Source organism: Cydia fagiglandana, chromosome 6, assembly GCF_963556715.1.
Source record: "Cydia fagiglandana chromosome 6, ilCydFagi1.1, whole genome shotgun sequence".
Taxonomy (NCBI): Eukaryota; Metazoa; Arthropoda; class Insecta; order Lepidoptera; family Tortricidae; genus Cydia; species Cydia fagiglandana.
Genome location: NC_085937.1, coordinates 17,062,622 through 17,083,820, shown reverse-complemented (window position 1 = coordinate 17,083,820; position 21,199 = coordinate 17,062,622).

Sequence of the window (21,199 nt, the reverse complement as noted above, 5' to 3'; positions counted from 1 at the left end):
ACAGAGTAAGATTTCGTGTGATACTTTTTTATACGCTTTTGTCATGTCCACCAAAAATCCTAAACTATGTGTTCTGTTGTCTTTATGACCTAAGATGTTCTGTATGTATTAATAAAATGTAAATGATAAAATACTGTACTTTACGAAAAAGTTGTCTTAGACTCCATTTATGAAGATAAAATCGGGTAAGAGTGCGATAGGTCGATATTGGTTTGGATGGATTACGTCACCGTTTGTAAATATGGGTTTAATAATGGATATTTCATGGATATTAAGTAAGTCCGGGAATATTCCTTGATTAAATGACTGGTTAATCAGTTTTGTCAGTGGCTGTGCTAACTTTACAAGAACGGGCGGGATTTCATCGACTCCAAGACTATTTTTATTTTATTTTTTGAGTTGTTTTATAATTTTTATTGTTTCGGTCACCGGCTGAATGAATATCGAGTTGATGGCGGGGTATGCACACGGCGCGCGCGGCCCGTTATCGCTCCTGCTTTATTAAATATGAGAACTCTTGCGCTGATTGATAAATTGTTGAACTATGGGGAAGCTATATATCGTAACATATCATATAGGCGGTACCCTATAACCAGTTTTAATGGTTAGTTACCTATGTAGGTTGTTATGGTGTAGTTAGTTAACTTGTAAGTGCTATGTTGCTCGTGGACCCGATGTTCCATTACCTGAGTACGGGAAGAACGATCTAGTTGCCACGTTATTACCTACATATATTTAATATTATACTACGTACACAAGAGCTTGATCCTATGATTAGTGGTTTGAATATATATGTTTTTGATAGTATCATTGGGTACAGGACAAACAAACCACATGAGATCTGTTATTGAGTTCACTGCAAATGGATATTAAGACTACTACATTACGGGTACCATTTAGGTTTGTTTGGAGGTGGTATGTTATAGCTAGACCCAACGTCTAATGAGCCAGTTATGTGTGATCGCTTTGATTATTTAGTTGAATTATTTTGAGCCATGTAGGCGAGCTGTTTAGGAGTGCATCTGTTTATGAGTGCAGCCATCTATTAGGTGTGCTACCAGAAAGTCCACAGCCATGTAGATGTGCTGTTTATGAGTGCGGTTATGTAGTGCGCAGCTAGAAAGTCGATAGTCATGTAGATGTGCTGTTCATGGGCGAGGCCATGTAGGTGTGCTGCTGGAGTCTACAGCCATGTAGATGTGTTGTTTATGAGTGCGGCCATGTAGTGTGCTGCTGGAGTCTACAGCCAAGTAGATGTGTTGTTTATGAGTGCGGCCATGTAGTGTGCTGCTGGAGTCTACAGCCAAGTAGATGTGCTGTTTATGAGTGCGGCCATGTAGTGTGCTGCTAGAGTCTACGGCCATGTAGATGTGTTGTTTATGAGTGCGGCTATGTAGTGTGCTGCTAGAGTCTACAGCCATGCAGCTGTGTTGTTTATGAGTGTGGCCATGTAGTGTGCTGCCAGAGAGTCCATAGATGTGGTCGAAAGTCAGAGTTAGGTTCTGAAGAGTTAAAGAGTTAAAGTTGAATTAAATTAAAGAGTTGAATTGAGTTAAAGAATTGAATTGAGTTAGAGAGTTGAATTGAGTTAGAGAGTTGAATGGGGTTAGAGAGTTGAATCGAGTTAGAGAGTTGAATCGAGTTAGAGAGTTGAATCGAGTTAGAGAGTTGAATCGAGTTAGAGAGTTGAATCGAGTTAGAGAGTTGAATCGAGTTAGAGAGCTGAATCGAGTTAGAGAGCTGAATCGAGTTAGAGAGCTGAATCGAGTTAGAGAGCTGAATCGAGTTAGAGAGCTGAATCGAGTTAGAGAGCTGAATCGAGTTAGAGAGCTGAATCGAGTTAGAGAGCTGAATCGAGTTAGAGAGCTGAATCGAGTTAGAGAGCTGAATCGAGTTAGAGAGCTGAATCGAGTTAGAGAGCTGAATCGAGTTAGAGAGCTGAATCGAGTTAGAGAGCTGAATCGAGTTAGAGAGCTGAATCGAGTTAGAGAGCTGAATCGAGTTAGAGAGCTGAATCGAGTTAGAGAGCTGAATCGAGTTAAAGTTGGATAGAGTTAAAGAGTTGGATAGAGTTAAAGAGTTGGATAGAGTTAAAGAGTTGGATAGAGTTAAAGAGTTGGATAGAGTTAAAGAGTTGGATAGAGTTAAAGAGTTGGATAGAGTTAAAGAGTTGGATAGAGTTAAAGAGTTGGATAGAGTTAGAGTTGGATAGAGTTAGAGTTGGATCGAGTTAAAGAGTTAGTTTTGAGTTAAAGAGTTAGTTTTGAGTTAAAGAGTTCGTTTTGAGTTAAAGAGTTCGTTTTGAGTTAGAGAGTTCGTTTTGAGTTAGAGAGTTCGTTTTGAGTTAGAGAGTTCGTTTTGAGTTAGAGAGTTCGTTTTGAGTTAGAGAGTTCGTTTTGAGCTAGAGAGTTTGTTTTGAGTTAAGGAGTTTGTTTTGAGTTAAACTGTTTGTTTTGAGTTAAACAGTTTATTTTGAGTTAAACTGTTTGTTTTGAGTTAAACTGTTTGTTTTGAGTTAAACTGTTTGTTTTAAGTTAAACTGTTTGTTTTGAGTTAAACTGTTGGTTTTGAGTTAAACTGTTTGTTTTGAGTTAAACTGTTGGTTTTGAGTTAAACTGTTTGTTTTGAGTTAAACTGTTTGTTTTGAGTTAAACTGTTTGTTTTGAGTTAAACTCTTTGTTTTGAGTTAAACTGTGTGTTTTGAGTTAAACGGTTTGTATTGAGTTCAAAATCAAATCAAAATCAAAATAAACGGTTTGTTTTGAGTTAAACAGTATAAAGAGTTTTATTTTGAGTTAAACAGTTTAAAGAGTTTTATTTTGAGTTAAACAGTTTAAAGAGTTTTATTTTGAGTTAAACAGTTTAAAGAGTTTTATTTTGAGTTAAATAGTTTAAAGAGTTTTATTTTGAGTTAAACAGTTTAAAGAGTTTTATTTTGAGTTAAACAGTTTAAAGAGTTTTTTTTTAGTTAAACAGTTTAAAGAGTTTTATTTTGAGTTAAACAGTTAAAAGAGTTTTATTTTGAGTAAAAGGTTTAAAGAGTTTTATTTTGAGTTAAACAGTTTAAAGAGTTTTATTTTGAGTTAAACAGTTTAGTTTTATTTTGAGTTAAACAGTTTAGAGTTTTATTTTGAGTTAAACAGTTTAAAGAGTTTTATTTTGAGTTAAACAGTTTAAAGAGTTTTATTTTGAGTTAAACAGTTTAGTTTTATTTTGAGTTAAACAGTTTAGAGTTTTATTTTGAGTTAAACAGTTTAAAGAGTTTTATTTTGAGTTAAACAGTTTAAAGAGTTTTATTTTGAGTTAAACAGTTTTATTTTGAGTTAAACAGTTTAGAGTTTTATTTTGAGTTAAACAGTTTATTTTGAGTTTAAAGAGTTTAACAACTGGCTGGCGTAGGGTGATAACAAAGTTTAACAACCAATCATGCAGCGCACTGAAATTTAATTACAGGGTAAAATGGATTCCGATATTGACACCCCGAGATCACCTAGACTGTCGTCACGAGCACGACGGATGCAGAGTCGCGAGCGGCAGAGGCTGAAAGTCAGCGACGGTGAATCTACCACAGAGGACGCTGTGGACTGCGACAGCCGAGCGTGAGGGGCCTGAAGACAGATGTCGTCACCACAGTAGGCGCTGACGACGGGGGCCTCTCTCAGATGACCAGTACGAAGAAGGCGACGCTCAAGAGGGACTTACAGTGGAGGACGTCATCAAGTTTGTAACTAAAGTATTGTAATTTGAAAAAAAAAATCTGATTTCAGAGAAAAAAATCATTAGATAATTGCATCTGTTAATTACAAACCTGATTAAGCCGTTAATGTAATCACGTAGCTTCCCCAAAATATTATTTCCATAAACAGTTCCTACATTTACTATGGAAGGTCTAAAAATTAGATTATTAATGTTAATTATTATCGCTCATGCTGTGGAAGTTGTTTCTTTCTTCTTATATCAGGCAAAATTTTATTGCTCATGTTTGTTATAAGTAGAACTTAATTGAAAATAAGTATGTTACAGTACTAAAATCAATGCAATGAAATTTGGGCTTATATTCTATAAGCACGTGCCGATAATAATGTGTCTATAACCCTGCGTGTAATTAGTTAAAATATCTTATCGTATGGGGATGTAAATTTTAGTAAAAGTAAAGGGTTTGACAGTGTGGACGATGTATTTCGTGAACCTTTACATGATTAGTAGTATAAGTAGGTATTTAAATATCCCTTTTTATGTAACAATAATACTAGTCTGAAGAATAAATACCGTTTACTTTCTGCAATACCTGCTACCATGAGTAAATTAAATAATTTGAAGTTTACCTCTACTTAAGTTGCTGTAATTCTTTGTATTATTTTATTGTATTCTGGTGTACAATGAAGAGTATTGGTATTGTATAAACAGACTACTTTTAACTAAAATAGGATTGAAAGGCAATAGGCAACACGGCCGAGTGTGATATTATTGTTGATCGTGCACCGGAGGTAGCACGCAGTCGGATGGCCGAGTGTGATATTTCATAAGATTTCAAGAATAAATTATAATTATTTTGCGTGAGTTATGTTAAACTTATGGCATTCAGTGGGTAGTGATTAAAAATGTGATTTGTGTTTACCCGAATATTTGTTAATTAATCTGTGGGTAGTCGCGAAAATGACCCTTCTCTCCTACCCGCCAATTCTAATGAGGGAAAAGTATAAAATGTAACTTACCATGGGATGGAAGGATCATTCTCGCTTGGCGCTTGAACCAGTAACATGTAGCACGAAGGTTACGGCTTGTTAACTAAATATTGTCAAAGAGTGTTGAAGTAAGAAGTTGGAGTAAAATAAAAGTAATTGATTGTACGAAGGACTTTGATTCATCACACTGGTATTGAAATTTTAAAATATTTATTATTTATATGTAGTTATGGTACCACTTTGACACGGCTCCGACACTATTTTCTTTTCAAGCAGATACGTCTGTAAGGGCCACTTGCACCATCCCACTAACCCGGGGTTAAGTGGTTAAACCGTTAACCTAGTGTCAAATTGTACTGGTAACCATGGTAACTCAAGGTTTAACCGGTTAACCCCGGGTTAGTGGAATGGTGCAAGTGGCCCTAAGGGATACTACTAATTACTAAACTCAAGGAAAAATTAAAAAAAAAACTACTTCGGGCAAAATTCGAACTTGTGGTGTTTTAAAACAACAGTTTTGTTTAATAACTGAGCTACCAACGGGAGCCTGGGGTTGTCAAGCGTACCCCAGGCCCCTAAATATGCCATGAGCCGCGGCAAAATACCGAGATAACGCGAGAAAGAAGAAGACCTGAGCTACCAACGCAACGCAACGCAGAATGGTTCGAGTTTTTCAATTTCTTCCGTTTGGTATAGTTAAACCCCAAAGCGGTGTTTTATTTTAATTTTTTCGTTTATTTAATAATTACGACTCTGTCATGACTCGCGTATGTGTAGGTAAGTATATTGCTGTGTATAATGTATCCAATAAGTGCGAACGATCGTATCATATTAATAATCAATCAAACTGAGATTTTAAAATACGAATACCGCTTTTGGTAGTCTCCAAACGACTGTCGTAAATGGCGTGTCGCGTAGTGAGGTTACAGGTTACCCTCCTACGTTACGTTCCGAAGTCCTTTTCAAAGGACAAAATAAAATCGAACTTTGAACTATAATAGAATTAAAGAAGGTTCCTAATTCAAAACTGCAAACATGACTCCGGGACTGGGAGGTTACAGGGCTATATTCTTTGTTTAGCGCAACCTAGCAAACTCAACACTGTAATGCCATTTTGTGGGCTATTTTCTATGTTTGCACTGAGCAAATGTATTTTTCGTATCCCCGATTAAATTGTGTCGTGTAAAACCTCAAGAAAGTTTATTGATATATGATATACCGGGTGTGGCCTGTAATACGAGCAAAAAATTAAACTGTAGGTGTTCAGCAACTTTTAAAAATAACTTGTGGTTTGATTTTTAATACACTTTAAAGTTTATTCTAAGACGCAATGTATTGAGAATTTTGTTATGTTTAAGGCGTGACAAGCAACGTCAATCACAATGATATGGCGTGGCGATGGCGTCTATTGAAGTTAATATTTATTTTGCATCAAAAATAGGGACTCTAAATACTTCATAATTTCTAAAAGTTGTTGAACAAAAGTGTCACCGTTTGAGGCGTACAATCTATGTTAATTAATTAATTGCTCAATTATTTGCTCGTGTTACAGGCCACACCCGGTATATCTATGTACGGAGATCAGTAGTCTCTAATATTTACTTGTTTATGGTCATAGCTAATCCTAACGACTGTTAGTTAAGTTGGTACACTTGTCGCAGGCTTGATTTATAGTTTTTGTTAGGTTGGCAACAATGTTTATCTCGTTTCTAGAGAAGTATTTAATTTAGTGTTGTAGTGGTCAGAATATAAATGAGCATTTGAAGTTCGTTATTTATGAAGGACAAACTTTTTTATAGCTGACTCACTTATACAGAGTGGAACATTTCTACAGACTGAGCTGAAAGGACAGTGTTATTTAGGTGATCGATCTACAATCAAGTTATTATAATCGTAAAGCTGGATTAAAAAGTAAAACAAAATCATTTATATTTAATATTTTGATACCAACGACAACCCTACAAAGTTATTAAATTTACATTTTAAATTAACATGTGTCTTTAACTTGACTTTACATTCGATGCTCGGATCTTCTTGCTATAGTCCGTTTTTTTTAGCATTAGAAAGAACTTCGCAGAAGTTCGCTTGTGGTTCTAAATCTGGCACTTTTAGCGGTAACAATTTGAAGTAAATTATATGTATTGACCATGCTACATTAGATAATTCAATAATTATTAACAATTAACGAGCCTGATAAAAACTGCACGCTTGCTTCTGCGGAATTCTTTCTAATGCTAAAAAAAACGAACTATAGGGTTGAAAACATGTAGATTGCACTAATGTATAACAAACTGTATCTCACAAACGGTTAGATTTAGATTAGCGATCCGCTCCCGTTTCGCACAGGTTACACATAACCTTACCTTATTACCAAATTATATTCCTAAACTTTCCTCAAGAACCACTCTATTACTTACTTACTTGAATGGCGCAGCGACCATGCGACATGAGTACACGCCAATTGTCTCGATCCTGTGCCATCTCCCGCCAGTTATCGGCATGGAGATCGCGCAAGTCCGCTTCAACCGCATCGCCCCACTCTATTGATGGATGAAAACTGTATGAAATCTGTTTAGTAGTTTTTGAGTATATCGCGAAGATACATACCTACGTACATACAGACTCATATTCAGATTATAATACGGTGTAAATGTACCTACATGTCAAAAACATAAACACACATATCTAAAACTAACTAACATAGGTACATAAACCTAATGTAACATTAATATAAAGACAGAAGCGGTCGGGACTTTGTTTTATAAGGTGATTACGTAAGTATTTATGCCAAGTTTAATTTAATTTAAGCATGTTGTTTTATTTAGTTCGACTTGGGATTTAATCACCAGTTCTCAACCCCACAACAATGTTCACACTAACACCTAGTCTAGGAAGTTACGGAGTTATGAAACAAGAGTTCAAACTGGCACGTTGGATAGTAAACGTATTTTCGGGCGTGTTGCTTAAAATGTATGATAATGGTGTTTTTGAACTCGCAAACGTGAGGAAAACACTTGCTTTTCGAGATTTTAAGTCAACATATTATACCCTATAGCTTGTGAATACCTACATATATTAAATACCGTAAAACGGGGTGAGTAGGTTTCGCGGGGAGAGTTGGGTTATGAATGGGGAGAGAAGGTTTGAGAGAGGGGTGAGAAGGGATTTTAAGGCTACTACTACAAAAATAATGTATTCCAATTTAAAATGGGGCTATAGTAATACGCATAATAAAAAAAATCGATCCAAGAATCTTCCAAAATCACTTTTGTATGAAAAACCCTCTCACCCCAAATACGAGGCACTACGGGGTGAGGTGGGTTTTCCTCTTTAACGTCAAAGTTATGAAATGGAACTACCCAAAATAAAATACAAACGTCCGAACCACTTATTATATACACCATTCAGTTTACACATGTAAAAATAAAATTTTATCGAGGTTTGAAAGTCAAATTTCACCCAACTCACCCCATTTTACGGTACCTAGTTGCTGACACGACAAAGCAGGTATTCATAAATAAGCTAGGCGTGGGCGAAGTGGGTCTTAGCACGAGGCGCCTTCGGGCACATTGAAAGAAAAATCGAAAAACAGGCACCAAGAGATTGGCTTTGATTAGTGTTTCTGAGGAAAGAGTTTTTAAAAACAGACACAAACGTTTAAAATGAAATCCATCCTTAGGTATAAGAGTTCCTATTTTACTTTTGGGGTACGGAACTCAAAACATCAAAATTACCTAGAGCCTGCTTAAAGATGGGAATATTTTGTTGTTGTTACCAAGCATATGGACTTGGCATAATAAGTAGTAGGCACTTGGTGACTTAATGTTTTACAATCGATGTGAATTTACAAAAAAATAAATTAAAACTAGGTAAAATAATATTTTTACTTACTATTCACTTTCTGAAGGTCGAAAATGTTCGTACCAACTTCTGAATCGAAATTGGATGTTATTGGAAAATTTGAAAGTACAGTAAGAACCTAGTAAATTGATAAAAGCCCATCAATAAAAATGGGTAACTTTGTAACAAAATGTTAAACAAAGTTTCATTGCCATGCCCTTCGGTGAAGAACCTTTGCGGTTTTCGTTTCATATAATTTAGGAGGGCGAAAATATCTTCCCCAAAAGGTGCATAACTTTTAGAAACTTTTCACCAATGCGGGTTTACTTATACCTACTTTTGAAATGCTTCGTCAACTGATTTTATATTGTTACAACTTATTTTTTGTAGACCCTTGCAAGAAAACTTTGGAGCCAGAAATCGAATCAGTATTTCAATAAACTGTTTACAAAAATGATTAATGTCGGTTGAAAAAAAAAAGAAATATTAGCTAATGTATAAAACACTTGTAATAATTACTTAGCAAATATTTCATTGTTCAATTATTGCCATAGATAAATATAAGATATATTTATATTTGCTAATCACTACACCTTATAAATAAAACAAAGTCCCCCGCCGCGTCTCTCTGTTTGTATGTATGTATGTATGTTTGCGAAAAACTCAAAAACTACTGGGGTCCGATTTTTGAATTTCGACCACTCGATTTGGTGTATTTCGTTCAATAATATCTCCACTACTAGGCATTTAAATTCTATTAATAGAATTGAAAACGAGTGGTCATTACCACTCGATTCCAAATTTCGATCGCTCGTATTTTAAAAATGAGCATTTCGCCGTTTTCCACCGATTTTAGAGTGACGAAATCGAGCGATCGAAATTCAAAAATCGGAACGGAAATGAAACGAAAAATTCATTGCAGGTATTTGAAATTAAAGTGTTGCCAGACTGTTTAACAATTTTCTGGACTGTCCTAGAAATTTCGAGGTTTGTCTTATTTCGATTGAGCTAGGTATACATAATTGTGTCTGATTTTCTGTTTTGTATTACAATCATGTATTCAGAATAGACTAAACTCTCTGGTGACAAAAAAATGCCTTTTTAAAAATTAAAAAGGGATCAAATATGTGAAACCGTGTCACGTCTCGGCCTTTGGATTCACGGCACACAAATGACCCCCTAATGGTCCTTACTCCGGACGTGGCTCGAATTAATTTGTTTTAAATAATAGGAATTGTGTTAATATTTTTATCCGACTGCAGATCCTCAGTAAGGTATCTACTGGTATTGCATGTCAGAATAGAGGACATACTTGTAGCTGTATGGTACTCTAAACTTGGAAACGGTAACTTTTGCGTATGATCAAACTTGTGACATATCTTAGGAGGAGATCATGTAGGTACATATAGTTTGTAAGTACCTGATCTCCTTGATGCTTATTGCTCTGTGATGCATGTAATGTGATGTTTCGCTATCACTCTTCCTTATTAGTGTGACAGTGACAGTTGCGCTTCGTTCGCTACGTAGCATTAGCCGGTGCCAGGAGTGCTTCGGAAGCAAGTGGAAGTCCGTGTAGTAACTATAGTACAAAAATATTTACTTACCAAATATTACGCTAGATGGCGCTGAACCGGCCGGGTCGATTCGTACATCTCGCTAACGAAATTCTTATCGGGTTTGTGTATATGGGTCGGGATTTGTTATTAATATAAGTATTGAACTTATTTGGTAGTGTGAATATTTGTTTCATCCCTTCTCATGTACAGCGCGCCCATTTAGAATGAGTTAAGGGTATACACGAAATCCTGCGTACGTACACATTTACAATATGTGGAAAATTTGTTAAATTATTTTCTATTTTTTATCTGTAGATTTTAATATTTTTGCAACAATACAAAATAGTACCTACTATTTTGTATTGTTGCAAAAATATTAATAAAAAATTTTTTTTAATATTTATCAATAATGTAATTTTTATAACTACCTATATCTATTTTTCATATCTTCTTTTATACATTTTGCTCATGATACCAGTATCCCAGGCCCTTATTTATAAGTTAGACGCTATGTAAATCAGTCCCATTTCACTATTCTGTGCAAAATCAGAAGCAGCCAATTTTTGGACCAAAGTCTTTGTGAAATCGGACGTGCCTTCCAGAGAGCGGAATTAATTATTCAAATCCTTGCCACAAACTTCTGTTTTTAATTAAATGCTTCTAGCTTTGTCGAGCGCTGAATAAATATGTACAAATTGTGGTGACTATGTAGTTGTTATGATGTAACTGGACCTGTGGATCTACTGGCTTTTTTATTATTTTTATTAATAAAAACTTAAGTCCTAACAGCGAGCTGCGTAATTAAATTATTGTGGATTTTATAACTAATTAAAAATGGACAATAAGGAATATTTTTTACTCGAATATATTATACTATTATTACGGAATTTGTAGGTAGTTTAAGTGTCCTTTGTTTTACGGGCCCTCCCTGTATAGGTTGGTGTACCGATTACGCAGAGGCGCAATATCGTTAACGATATCGAATCACATTCCGAGGACGGAGATAATTGCGTTTAACACACTCCGCGTCAAATATATGTATACAATTGTCGCCTTATCACAATGACGTAAGGTGCAATATTCTATACATATTTTCTACTGTTCGCTATTTCAGCGGCTTCGCTGATAGCTGCACCAATTTATATGGGGAACGGAAATACCAAACCAAACTCAATTGCAGAGTTGTAATCAGGATATGTAAGCCTAATGACACGAGTTCGTTAAGTTCCAATCAGGTTAAAATGGAAGCTCGGATCCCAATCCTGTTAAGCCTAAAAAGCTTAGCACTTTTCAAACTAAGAAAATAATTTTTCACCACTCGTACCTATGCCTTTATTCTTTAAACACTCATGAGAAAGTTGCATTTTATCCACAAGTGTGGCAAAGTAATATTATGCAAATTTTTACTACTTAGAAGACTATTGTAGTGCAGCACTTTTGTGCTGTGATGGGATGTAATTGTAATGTCATATAGGTTATTGATTTGCAAGTTGAATGGACTGGATAATGGGTTATGGGAAGATTTTAGCGGACACCTGCCGTGACAATCAGTCTCGGAATAGTAAAAGATGAGTGTTGACTCGCCAACTCGTTTAGTGAGCCCCATGCACAATGACCGCACGCACAGTGCGGCAATAGGGCAACACTTTGAAGCGGCTGAGAGTTTGTCGAGAGGTGAGTCTGCGGTAGCCAGATCCTGGTAGGCCGTTCAGCAAGCTGCCGGCTTTATGCCATATTAGCGCTGGTGCCCTAGCGGTAAGAGCGTGCGACTTTCAATCAGGAGGTTACGGGTTCAAACCCTCGTACAGTCAGCAGCAGAAGTTGCTAAGCAGGCGAGGTGTTCAGAATTACCTTAACACGCTCGTATTCTCTTAACAATAAAGTCGCGTCGAGATCATTTTGAACACTTGGCCCGCTTAGCAACTTCTGCTGCTGACTGTACCAATGAGATTTTCGCAACTTATCTAAGAAATATCATTTGATAATATACCAGTCACTTTTCGGTGAAGGAAAACATCAGGAGTAAACCGGACTAAACCCAACAAGGCATAGTTTCAAGGAGTTGGAACGTCAGATGGCAGGCGCTTTCATAAAAACTAGTGTCTACGCCAATTTTCGAGATTAGTTGCCAAGCGGACGCCAGGCTCCCATGAGCCGTGTCAAAAAGCCGGGATAACGCGAGGAAGATGATGATGACCTTAAGACCTATAGCTAGTTGAAAATTTTACCCAAATTTTTCGAATCCATGGAACTGAACTGATTAAATTAGGATCTCAGGGCAAATCCCGATTTCAAAGAAAATTCGAAGAGATGGATGAATTTTATCAAAACATCGCTAACGGGCAATCAGGGGCTTTTCACGCTTGCTGTGTTTGTACACTGTTGCCGATTTAGACAGGAATTAATTAGGTGATAAATGTCCCGGCGGTGCTGGGCGATGTAGCGCAGTTGTCCGTATGTCGCTTAACATGTCTAGCAGCAAATAGTAATTGCCTGTTTACGCGTTAGTGTTTAGTGCGTGTTCATACATTGTTACTTGCTGACAGCTAACGGTGGACTGTACGTGTATGAGATATGATGATGAAAACACGTATCTCCATCTGTTTAGTGTTGGTTGCGTTGCGTCACGAAGCCACAATGTATTTGACATATCTGCATAAAGAAGTAGGTTAGGTCTGTAAGACTTCGTTTGGGAAATATTGTTAAATAATATTATAACCCACAGAAATAAAGCAGCTGACAGAAATATAAATAATAAATATTATGTAAATACCCATAGGTTTGTCTTTAATTCACATAGAATTTATTTAAACTTGTATATTTCTTAAGAAAAAAAATATACGGTTGACATTTGCTTTCATATCGGCTGTACATCAGCGTAATTATAGAGTCAAGGTCCTAATTATCGTCTCAAAAAAGGAGCTAAAAATATGTACACACGATCTTATTACCATACCTCGCAATCGAGTTAGCAAAACCGTAGCAAATGACAGTTGAACGTAAAGGTTAGCGTTCATATGTCATGAATCATCATCATGGCTCATGATAACAAAGCCACTATTTTTTAAATTTTAAAGTTAAATTTGTGTTTCAGGAAAGTAAATTATTAAATTACTTCTTTAAATTTTTGTTTATTTGATCCCAATTTGTTTACTCTTAAATTGTAATACAAAATAAATTCTACCTACTTATAACGTAATGACGTTATAGGACAAGGATGTAAATACCTTATTTAGCGTAATCACACGCAAACAGATCTTAAATAATTAATTTAAAACATAGTTTTTGTATTTGACTTAGTAAATACGTATATATGCGTCAACCTTAATGTGCAACTGCTACGGTTTTGCTACCTCGATTGCGTGGTATGGTTATTACCCATACATTAAGGTAGAGTATACTAAGCTAAGCTGAGCTAAGGTAAGCTGCAGAGATAACTGGCCCCTGCATATAAACTTGTTTGCAGCAGTTAGCTTACTGCACATAATTTTGTACTTTGTCCGTATTTAATAACTTCACTGTACAATTTAAAGCGTGTCGGAAGAAAGTCGAAACCGAGCACAGTGGATAACCGCGCTTCGGTTAATTCCCGAGGCCAGTAATTTACCGGTGAACGCAACATCTTTGATCTACGGATTCTACGGGTTATGGAATAATATTATTTAGGGATAATTTTATTATAAAACCTTACTTAATATTAATCCCGTAAATACTCGTTGTATTTTGTATCATCAAAGATGAAATTTTCTTAATTATTCAGCACCGTGTCATAAGCATTCTTTTAATTTCAAGTTTTAAGTTTAAAAGTTAACTTACTACACTTTGACATGCTGACCAGTAAACATGATTCCAATATCATTCTTATATCGGTTTGATGTCAGTGCACGAATTCGAATGGGCCTATGATTTTATATTTTTAAATTAAAAAAATGTACTTCTAAAGAAAAATACATATAGATAATTCAGGTTCTTATTTCATATTGGTTGGTTCTTGTCATAGTTGTGATATCGTGTATCTATTTCTCAATATTTAAAATAAAAATAATGTCGATGGTAAATTCCCTTTTTATTATAATATCGGAATACAGCCCATACCCATCCTTTTTATCATTACTAAGTATAAAAGTAATGTCAACCATGTCATTTTATCAGGTATAAAGGTAATGTTATCAGTAATTGATCCGTAAGTAACATAAAGTCGGTACCTACTTACCTAAATTATTTTCCGAGATTTTTATTTAGGTAATTTGCAATTTTTTAGCTCTTTTTAGTGTGCTATGAATCGCCCAGGCGCTGAAATACATGACAAGACTCTTTCTGCCGTATTCGAACTTCAAGATATTCACAAGAGACGACACTAGATCCATTCTAGATACGTTATAGTTTAGATATCAACTAGTTCTCTTTTGTAGCGCAATTCGGGCAACCAATATCACTTTAGATAGAGTACGTTAGATACAGTAAGATATCTATTAGATGTGAATTGATCTCTAAGTCATATCCTGTGGAAATCGTTCAAGAGTATCTCCAGAATCGCGCAAATGTCACATTTGACAGGTTAGATCTTAAACATATCGTTATCGTATCTTGGTGTTGTCTAAAAGATGTCTAATAGATATCTATTTCAAAATCCGAATCGGGCCCCAAGACTCTTGTTAGCATGTTCGTTTAAACATGAAAGGGTAATGTGTATTTGACAAGCAAACGACTTACCGAGCCCTCCATGTCATTCAGGTGAGTCGGGGTCGACAAACAAGTCTTGGGTGAGAATGTAAACATAGCGGACCAATTCCAAAACTTATATTCGGCCCTATTCGAACTTTAAGATACGTCGATTAATAGATCTAGAAACGATATGGTTTAGATATGTCAGTGTCAAATGTGACTTTTCTTCAAACAAATACGTCACTTTTGACACTGACACATCTAATCCATATTTTTTCTAGATCTATTAACTTACGTATCATAAAGTTCGAATTGGGCCGATTGTGACATCAAAATGATAATATCTAAATGTCGCCAACATCCTTGGTACAATCCCTCAAAAGACTATTTTAGATTTAAGCTAATTATTAATTTAGTTAGATTGAATTGTTAGTGGTATTTTATAACATTGTTGATGTTATTATTTTTGCTTGTACTTATGTAAATTCAATGTTGACGTGTAAAAGTGCCCTTGTGGCCTATTTGCTAAATAAATGTTGATGTTTGTTTGATGTTTGAGTTTATGTGGTACTACCCCACTGTATATATCTTTTATATAAATAATATATCATAGGTAGGTACTATACTTTTATTATACAGGATGGCAAGAAAATAAGTGCATTCCCGTTGCCAGGGAGGTTTTTATACTGAGCAACTTTTACTATGGATCCAACCTCGAACTCGCACTTATTTCTTAGCCACCACCCATTCAGGTTCACTAACATAGACAAAACTGTAAGTTTATATTAAACGTAAGGGAAAAAAGGCAATGGGCCTTCTTTAATTAAAAAATACCAAATACCAAAAATAAAAAATAAAAATTGCCGCAACAGAACTGCCAGCGTAATTTAATTTTCTACGACTTCAGAAAAAGAAAAATCGTACTGGACTACTCGTACTACAATGTTCAAACAAGAACTCGGCTGGAATCGAAAATGTGTTTCGGAATACATTAGGAAAATTCGAAATTGCTTTAAGGTAATTTCGTTTTTCCATCGAAACATTTCGTTAGCTTCGAAACCTCAATTAAAATGGTGGCCGCAGGGGGGTCGATTCTAACGTAACAAATTGTTATGGGTTTCAACTGGTTTTGATACGACCTTGTCGATCGTCTTGGTGATTAGGTTAGGTTAGATTGATTAGCGCATTTCGCATACAAACAGCAACACTCATAATTGTCCATCGGTGGACCTTATGCCTTTTGTAATAAGGTTTACGAACTGTCAATTAACAGTGTGGACGATGGTACACCAATACGAGTGAGCGTTTTTTTAAGATCGATTCAAAAGAAGATCAAAACCGCAACGAATTGGTAGATCAGAATCGGGCTCCTGGCGCTTAGTATTTTGAGAAGTGATCCGAAAATTATACTAAAAAGTTGCTAGTAGTTTTTGACAGTTTTAATTTGAGTCTTAATAAAATAACCACTGAGTTGAATGTTCAACGAATTTGTGCTGCAGGTATTACTTTTTAATCGTCAGTAAAAATAAAAAAAACCTGCCAAGTGCGAGTCGGACTCGCGCACGAAGGGTTCCGTACCATTACGCAAAAAACGGCAAAAAATCACGTTTGTTGTATGGAAGCCCTACTTAAATATTTATTATATTCTGTTTTCAGTATTTTGTTGTTTTTTGCGGCAACAGAAATACATCTTCTATGAAAATTTCAACTGCCTATTAGCGGTTCATGAGATAGCCACACGGACAGACAGACGGACGGACAGACAGACAGACAGACGAATGGATAGCGGTGTCTTAGTAATAGGGTCCCGTTTTTATCGTTTGGGTACGGAACCCTAAAATATGAGTTGGATTGGACTAATTGCTTTGTTTTTCAGAAAAACTTTTCGCCAAACATCTGTTATGTTTTCCGTGCCGACAATTTGAGTAGCTAATTTCGTTTCCGTTTTTGAAGTTAAGTTGCTAAACATAACAACGGCAGGATATTTTTAATACTGTATTAAACTTTATATTTCTAGTTGTTAACTCTAAAGAAACCTATACGTTTGTAGGACAATTCATACATCCTGTAATGGGAATGGTCCCTTGAAATAAATGCAATGTAGCTTTCTTCAGTACCCCTGGTGTAAACTTCATTCGATAGCGTGACGAGACGTTCACGGGAGTTTGAGTTTCCAAAACGTCCCGCATGGCGCGCTGTTCAAAATCCCATACAAAATGAGACTTCACGCAAACGTCTACTACTGTCACGCTATCGAATGAATTTTACACTTAGAAGCTCAGATGTATTTTCTTTACGTACCTATGAATTTCCAACAGATTTTTAGGTAGGAAGTATGCTATGTATAGAGCGGGATTCATCAAAAAAAGGAAGTTAAGTGTCACGATTTGAGTTCCAAGAGTATGTACCGGAAGTATCGCGTATCAGTAAACATTGACAGGCTTGCTTGCGTCGGACCTAGAATAATTTGGAATCATATAACAATTAGGTACTTAATCAAAATTTCTGCAATTTGACCTTTCAGACTACAAAAAAAGCAACACCGATCTAAATCCCTAGTATAATCTAATCCCAACCTTACTAAAGCATATTACCCTTTGTAAATAATGAGCCTAAAATACCTTTTCTAATATGACTTATAATATTAGAAATGGTATTTTAGACTCAAGGAACACGCTCCGTCGATATTTCTCTAACGGACTTTGAATACAAATAGCATAAACTCCTTTATATTCAACGCAAATATTGCTTTATTGCACCATTATTTATAAAGTTTAGCATTTTATGAACATTTTATATTCACAGCGCATAATTAAATTTCATAAACACGTTACCATTATATCTCTTAAGATGCTCACAGTAAATAAAACTTATAAAATATTGTAACAAACACCTACAACACATTGTAGGATAATCCGCCATAAATTTTACACATGAACATAAAATGACCCAAAAGTAATGGGGTTCCCCAAAGTAACATAAAGGTGGCCACTGACGAGCCTTCCAACTGTCCAAATAGCGTGGCTGCAATCCAAAATCGGTCCGTGAATGTCAAAAACGTACAATGTTTATATTAGGATGCCGTCCATTTGGATGAATCCATTGTAACGGCATCCATTTGGAATCGTCAGTGGCCTGCTTAATAGTAATGTTTACCTAATCTAGTTTATTATGATCGTATAATAAAACCGCATGAGACTTTTATTTGTGAAAATAAAAGTGATTTTCAAAAACATTATCCAAATCTTATTGTCTTTTTCTACAGCACTGCTGCATGCATGGGCTCGAAAAAAAATTGTCAGTACATAAGAAGAGCCGTGTTGCATTCCCTAGTAACTAATAGCCCTTTTCACATCTGTTATATTCATACCCGTCAAATAAACAATAAAAAGTCGTATGTTTTTTTTCTTTTATTTTGTACTGAATGCATTGATCGCCCTGTATATGTATAATAGATAGTTGATATAACATACTTAATTACTGAGATAACATCCATATTTTAGGAACATTGGTGATAAACACACAACAAGCAAGATAAATTTTCAATAGTATTAAAAGGTAAGATTAAATTTAATAATAATACTCGTATGATTTAATATGTAAAGAGAATTGAATACGCTAATTACTCAAATCAGGTCTACAGATAATTATATTTGAATCGTAGCATAACCTCAACTAGTCTTATAAATGTAGGTTAACATTTTCATGAAAATTGACTATTCCACGAAATCATAAGGATTTGGCGTTATAATTTAAACCTAAATTATTTACTGTAATCGGATTGTGTAAATCAACGAATCCAATAATTTTATCAAAAACATTTACACACGACTCACGCGCGATAATGCAACTAATGCTAGACCGCCTATTGCACAATAAAGTTTCCTTGACAATAAATCGTTACTAATTACACAATTCTTATATTATAACTTATCGTATTCTTAGAGTAATCTTTCATATACCTATATTAAGACACTAGGGTCCCGATTTGGATTTTGAAATAGACATCTATTAGATATCTTTTAGACATCACCAAGATACGATAACGATATGTTTAAGATCTAACCTGTCAAATTTGACATTTGCGCGATTCTGGAGATAGGCACTCTTGAACGATTTCCACAGGATATGACTTAGAGATCTAATCCACATCTAATAGATGTCTTACTCTATCTAACGTAAGAGTGACATTGGTTGCCCGAATTGCGCTGCAAAAGAGAAACAGTTGATATCTAAACTACAACGTATCTAGAATGGATCTTGTACGTGTCGTCTCTTGTGAATATCTTGAAGTTCGAATAAGGCAGAATATTTATAAAAGTACTGTCACATTTGCTAGGGAGATTTGACGATGTAGCTTAAAGGAAAATCTTGAAAATCCCGCAATATTTATATGTAAGTGTCCATAAAACGTACGTGGGTAATGGCTGGGACCGTAAAAAAACCGTAGCGTGCTGCGTCCATTACTGCGGCTATGTATCTCCGTTGTTGTCATTTTGTTGCAAAAACGCATATATTACTTTCTTACTTAAACATACATGTATTATTTACACTTGACACGAATTCATACTTTATGTCCCGCAAGATAAGACTCAATTTGGAATGCCTAAACTGGATGAGATACGAGTTTACGACGGTAATGTCGTTTACGCTCTCGACATAGGGAGTATGCATACTGAATGTCAATGCGACATTTTTGTCGAATAAAATAAAAGAAAGTTGAAATGGTTTTGGTTTGTCATATGTTAGTGATTAAAATGGTGTAAAAGCATATGCAGGTTGAAGGATATGGTGGAAATATTCTCGTCATCGGGTAAGTCTGGTAGCTTAATGGTAACGTTCCATTTCTGACTGCAGCTGCACTACTAGTACTGTCATTATTTCCGTAGTAAAATGAACAGTAGTGCAGCTGTCGTTGTCAATTTTTTCCCGTAGTAAAATGAACAGTAAAGCAGCTCTGTCGTTGGAAATGAACTGTTATCTTAACTTCGATTGTTTGTGCTTACGAATAAATACTATTCTATTCTATGCTTAATTAACAGAGCGGTGGGCTAGTGATTCAGAGTCAGAAGTTCGAGTCGCGCCTGAGACAGTGAATTTTACCACTTTTCCTTTTCTTCCTTTTATCTCGTGTTAAAGCGGTAGATCTTGTTTTTAGTGGAAGTTCATTTACTTATAGATTATGCATACTAGGTTACAAAACAATCATACGTGGGCCATACTGAAAGTTTCTGGATTCTGATACATGAGACGACTTATTTTTTCTAAGTGGCCAGTCCAAGAATTTTCAATATGCCCTAAGTACTAGGCGACAATTAATCAAGCTTCACTGCGAATGCAGCTTTACCAGCTTTTTGCTAAATGGGAGTCTTGAAGTAGTGTTTTACCGGTTGCGGTGACCGAGTAAACTAGACTGTATCGCCGACGTAAGGAATGGGACAAGTGCTGTTTCCGTGCGGAAGATCGCTGCACGCATGCGAGTACGTTATTTATGTGACCTATATGACCCTTGTCTTAGGTGACCTAATTACTATTTTAAATACAAAACTCCACACAGGAGCCGAGATGGAGAAACTTTTGTGAGAATTTTTTGAAAAATTTACCTGATGTCTTTCGAAATTCCGTTACAATAATGACATGGCCACCTGTCAATCAGTAACAATACAAGGGGCCCAAATGTACGTTAATAAAGAATTATTAGGAATATGAAATCTAAACTACAATTGTTTTACTAAAGTGAAACGTATTAATAATACACAAACACAAAAGTTTATTAACAATACTGTATAGTTCGACAAGAAATTGTACAACATTATTGAGGGCTCCACTTCCTACGTAACTGTTACATGTATCTGTGACGTAAAATGCTTAAAATGGCAACAATTTAGTAGTGGAATTTTTTTAGTTCCATATTTAATTTCTACTATTTTAACTCGCACTATAAAAATGTTGTAAGTGCGTTTTTACATGTACTTATAGTTGTTACGGTAGCTATTTCACTTTTTGTGACTGTTCCGAGTCAACCTACGCTTATATAATAGATTGAAATACACAGACTGTCATTATCACCGTGTCACAAAGACAGCACGATCAACACATCCTTACAGATATACAAATAGGTACCGCGTCAAGTGTTGAGTTCCGTAAATCGCTGTCGCGCTGGCATTGTCACGTATCACAGAACGCGCGGAATACCTAGTACAGGAATCATATATCTGAGGGTCTACCGCGTACCATGTTCGACGTGTTGCCCCTCTGTCGCACTTGTAAATTCGTACGTAAGTGTGACACGGGCAATACGTCGAACGTGGTTCGCGGTAGGCCCTCTGTGTCAACTTGTGTGCAGACAACCGAATGTTGTCTGTGGTGACTCTGATTGATTAGCGTCCGCGTGTATGTTTTTGACACGACTAAGTCAACTACTGTCACTAAAGAGTTAGGAAGGGAATTTAT